At 37.2% G+C, this 5,486-nt stretch overlaps 1 protein-coding gene across 8 annotated transcripts in view; it reads left to right on the top strand.

Moving 5' to 3' along the window:
• RALGPS2 (Ral GEF with PH domain and SH3 binding motif 2) overlaps positions 1-5,486 on the top strand; it is a 163,734-nt gene that overhangs the window by 120,780 nt on the left and 37,468 nt on the right. The window lies entirely within an intron of this gene.

The following is a 5,486-nucleotide window of genomic DNA, read 5'->3' as shown; positions in this document are numbered from 1 at the left end:
AGGAGACTCAAGTTCAGCCCACATATTACGTCACCAAAAATTTGCTGGAGACTAGGGGGGAAAAATCTCCTTAGGATTTCCTCTCTGTAGCCTTAAATAGGGGTGGGGGTAGTGGCATCAGCAGGAGGTTGAACGCCTGCAAACAAGGAGAGACTGTGTGCAGGTTGAAGGAAGGGCACCATCTGGAAACAAACTATCATAGTTTAGCGGGCAATTATAAAACAAACATGTGAGTCTGCTGCAGAGATCTTTTAAGTTGAATACTGAAAAAATAGTACTCAACTTCACTTAGAAGTAGTTGCAGGCTGATGAGTTTGTTTTTTTATTACAAAGCTTAGGAGTGAGACTCTGTTCTAAAGAGGCAGCCTCCTAATTAGCCTCCTAATCCTAATTAATAGAATACTCTTTACAGCCTGGAAGAATTTTTAAACATTTTACTAAATTTGCCCATTTTAGAAGGTTTTGAAGTTGTAAAAAAAAAAAACCTGGTGTGTATTTCTAAGATAAAACTGCTCATTATATACAATTATCAAAAATAATTGAAAAGCTAGGTATAAAATTCTCTCAGAAATTTAATATTTCTTAAATTCTAATGTTATATAACTAAATTCTGATGTTACATAATGTCACTTCCTCCTAGTCTGCAACATGACCCCACTTGTCTGAATACAGTTATTCTTATTAGTTTATGTTGTGATTTAAAAGCAAACATAACCCTGGCCTGAGTCTTAGGGGAAAGAGAGAGTTCTGAGCCCCCCATTGGCTGTGGGAACTTAGACAAGTCACTTTACTACCTCTGACCCAATTCTTCTGCTATGAAATTAGGGAGCTGCTTAGAGAATTAGTAATTGTCAGGTACCGACTATGCCTTTTTATTTCTTTAAATCAAGAATGTTAATTAACTCAGTGGCTGAGGAGACACAGGTTTAGACATCTTAGGTAATTTGGCTTAGGACTTCAGTACTAAGCTGTAGCACTGGGATTTGACTCTGACTCCAAAGCATTTGGCCACACTCTCTCTGATTGGATTATATAACTGTTGATTGCTGCTTCTAGATAAAACTTGGCGGGCTCCTACTTTCTGTACGTGTTGTGTGCGTGTGTGTGTGTGTGTGTAAGTCCCTACAGTCATTTTGTTTTCTTTGCGACTCTATGGACTGTAACCCACTGGGGCCCTCTGTTTTGTGGGGTTTTTCCAGGCAAGAATACTGGAATGGGTTGCCATGCCCTCCTCAAGGGATCTTCCCTACCCAGGGATTGAACCCGCGTCTCTTATGTCTCCTGCATTGGCAGGTGGGCTCTTTACCAATACCACGTGCTTTCCCCCTGTCGTTGCCTAACTTTGTGCTACTTTTCTCTTTCTCAGGCCCTATCATCAACTCTGTTTGTTGATCAACATCCTTTATTTGAAGTCAGCTTAGTTTCTACTTCTTTCACAGAATTAATTATTTCTTTAAATTCCCATGACATACATAGGTATAGCAGGGGTGTACTCAAAGGCCTACAGATGCTCACGACAAGAATGAAGCAGGTAATGTATATAGGTGAAGCAAACGAGAAGTAGGAGAGCAGAGGAAAATAGGTTACGACAGACTGACATCTGTAATGATTACTATCTATACTCTTCCCAGCTGTACCTCACTATTGCCAGATCTCCCCATTTTTTTAAGGAAAAGGTCATATAGATACTTTCTATGTTATTTCCTGATTTTAAAAAGACTGGGACAGCTTCTAGCCTCTGATTTATACTATGTAATACATTACTTGATCATTCAGTGATCACATTGTATTCACTAATACCTTAACCTGGAGAAATATGAGATAGTAAACTCCTTCAGAGCTTGTTTGTTTAAGCAGTATAGGGGTTTCTAATTTAGTTCAGTTGCTCAGTTATGTCCAACTCTTTGTGATCCCATGGACTGCAGCATGCCAGGCCTCCCTGTTCATCACCAACTCCCAGACCTTGCTCAAACTCATGCCCACTGAGTCAGTGATTCCATCCAACCATCTCATCCTTTGTCGTCCCCATCTCCTCTCACCTTCAGTCTTTCCCAGCAACAGGGTCTTTTCCAGTGAGTCAGTTCTTCCTATCAGGTGGCCAAAGTATTGGAGTTTCAGCTTCAGCATCAGTCCTTCCAATGAATATTCAGGACTGATTTCTTTTAAGATGGACTGGTTGGATCTCCTTGCAGTTCAAGGGACCTTCAAGAGTCTTCTCCAACACCACAATTCAAAAGCATCAGTTCTTCAGTGCTCAGCTTTCTTTATATAGTCCAACTCTCACATCCATACATGACTACTGGAAAAACCATAGCTCTGACTAGATGGACCTTTGTTAACAAAGTAATGTCTCTGCTTTTTAATATGCTGTCTAGGTTGGCCATAACTTTTCTTCCAAGAAGCAAGCATCTTTTAATTTCATAGCTGCAACCACCATCTGCAGTGATTTTGGAGCCCCCAAAAATAAAGTCTGTCACTGTTTCCATTGTTTCCCCATCTATTTGCCATGAAGTGATGGGACCAGATGCCATGATCTTAGTTTTCTGAATGTTGAGTTTTAAGCCAACTTTTTCACTTTCCTTTTTCATTTTCATTAAGAGGCTCTTTAGTTCTTCTTCACTAGTTAGTAATTCATATCACTGACCAGGTTTGGAAAGTGGATTGGCAGGTGTCTAGGGACAAATTATGGTTAGTTTGGGATGTTAAATTGAAAATGAAAGTCAGGAGCTGTGTTCTATAGAGAAATTTGGAGAGTCATCAGCAATCAGGTGATGGTTGAGGCCTCAGAAATAAGATAATTCAGAAGTACATGTAGATTGAGAAGATTAATGACAGAACCATGGTGAATACCAATTCCAAGGGACCTGAGGAAATAGAAGAATCGAGGGAGGATGGAAGCGAGGCAAGTTCAAGCCAGTAAAGACTGAGAAACAAGGGAGTAAGTAGTACAAATACTGCAGAGAGACTGAGCAGTAGAGAGGAGACCAAGAGAGATGTCTAAAGAATTAGTGTGAGAAGGTCATGTGTGCCTTTGCCAGAATAAGTTCCAGCAATGAGATAGATGTGAATTTCACATGTTAGCACATGTGGATCAGTAGAAACCTATATGCTGTCAGTGGGTGTATCAGTTGATATAGCTTTAAAAACCAATGTGGCACTGTCTTGTAAAGCTGAACATTATATATGCCTGCATGTATGTATATATGTGTATATCTCTCTCCTAGAGAAGTTCTTGTACGTGTGCACCAGGAGACATGTACAAGAATGTCTGTAGCAACAAGGAGGAAGGGGGCAAGTAACTCAAAACTCGTATCAAACAAAATGAATAAGTAAATTGTAATATAGTTACATATAGTTTATTCTCTTAAGGAATTACGGCTGTACTTAACAAGATGAATAAGTCTTAGAAACAAAATAGTAAGACGAAGCAATCACAGATCATATTTTTAAAAACTTATTTAACAGCCATTTGTAAATCACTTATTGTGTACGCATTCTAACTTTACCAATATTATCATTTAATCACACGTATAAAAGTATGATTTTTTTTAAAGCTCAAAAATAAGCAAAAGTAAAATAAAATGTGCAGGAGTACAGACATGTGCCCCAAAAAGAACAAGGGGAATAATCTTAAAATTAGAAATGGTAGTTCCCTCTAGACAGGAGGCAGAGAGATGACACAGGGAAAGAAGATAAAGATGAGGCAACAGTACTGATATTGTAGCTCTTACATTGATGAGTATTTATTACATTATTTGATAACCAATATTATATGTTAAACTGTTATTTTTAAAAGATACAGTTATCTTTTTCACACAAATAAAATATGAATACATGTCAAAGGTTTTGTTTAAATCATTAAGTATACAGGGAATCAGGAAGATATTTACAATAACTTCAAGGAAGAAGTCCGAGTACTGCACATACATGCAGGCCGTTGGGAATGCTGGAATGAATTTACAGATAGTTGCAAAATTGTTCAACATCCACAGGGCAATAATCAGTTACATCCCACTGGACATAATTCATTGGCATTTTTATGGACAAGAATTTGTATTATTACCAGTTTTCAACAACTTATAAAATAGTTCAGGCCAAGAGGATGCACTGGAAACAGGATATACCTAGTAATCTTTTTGCCTATTGCAAAGTCTATCACAATTTTTCCTGACACAAGTAAACTTTTATATGTACCAAGTATTACATAAAAATAGAATGAAGGATAAAAAAATTAATTGTACCAGTCCTTATTTCTCTTTCAAGGTGTTTGTTGAAGAAGGCAAGAGTCCTGTATTGAGGAAGGGATCAGATTTAAAGGAAGGGTTGCTTTGCTTGTGTTTTTATGTAGAGGAGATTTAAATGTGCACACTGGCTCTTGGAAAAGAGCCATGGAGTGTAAGTGATAGTGGAGGCAGCAGTGGATATGTTAAAAGGAGGCAGTAGAGATTACGTTCAAAATCACAGTTTAGATTTGGAAGAAAAAGAAGGGGATTCTTCTTCCTCTGAGATAGGAGGGAAAGAAAGGGAGCTAGGTTACAGATTTATTTGAAGTCATAAAAAATAAAGTTGAGAGTCTCTAAAGAAAAAGAAGTATTTATGATAGATGGCTTAAAGAATACTGTTAAGATTTACTGAATGGAAAAGGAATGATACTGGAATGAGTAAAAGGATTACCATTGCCAACTTTTTACATTTTGTTAAACACCAATTGTCTGCAAATACTGGTCAGGATTTTCATTTTTTAAAGTGCAAGATAGAGTAACCACTTGAATGAGTTTATTATCTTAAGCAGATTAAATATTAAAATACTAAAGATTTTCAATAAAAAGATTAGAAAGTCTTAAAAACTATCAAGTGAGTGATACAGATACTGTATGAGTTTGTAACAGTGTAATTTTAAAAAAAAAAAACCTTGGAGTACAAGTGTGTACTCTGAGATCCAGCTCTGTCACTAACAATTCATGTGGTGTTGGGCACTTCCTTAATATCTGTGGACCTTAGAGTGTTTGCCTGTGAAAAGAGGGTTTGGACTAGACAGTTTCTAAATTCCTTTCTTGGAATATGTGAGGAAACTAAAGAACCGTTGACATGGACCTGAATGTAAGATAATGATTCAGATGGGCAGAGTTGAGTTCAGGTATCATTTAAACTGGAAGAACCGGCATGAGAAAAAACACAGGGCTTATCTGGAAGGCAATAAGTGCATCATTTTGGTTGCACTTATTCTGAAAGTTCATGAACCGGGAGTAATGATTTGGAAAGTAGGAACATGGTGCCTTTTACGCTTTACACATGCATAGTAAACTCTCAGGAAATATTTTCTATAGATGTGACTTTGAATATCTAGGACAACTGAATCATTTGAGAGGATGTATTATTTTTGTTGGTACAGAAGAAAAGAGCAAGGTTAACTTCAATGTGTAGTTAGTAGAACTATTTCAAAAATCCAACTGTTAATCTTTAATAAAAACAAGACGTTTCTACTA

Source organism: Bos grunniens, chromosome 16 (assembly GCF_055505025.1).
Source record: "Bos grunniens cultivar Pamir isolate PY7600 chromosome 16, Bosgru_T2T1.0, whole genome shotgun sequence".
Taxonomy (NCBI): Eukaryota; Metazoa; Chordata; class Mammalia; order Artiodactyla; family Bovidae; genus Bos; species Bos grunniens.
This window is presented reverse-complemented; position numbering and strand designations above follow the sequence as displayed.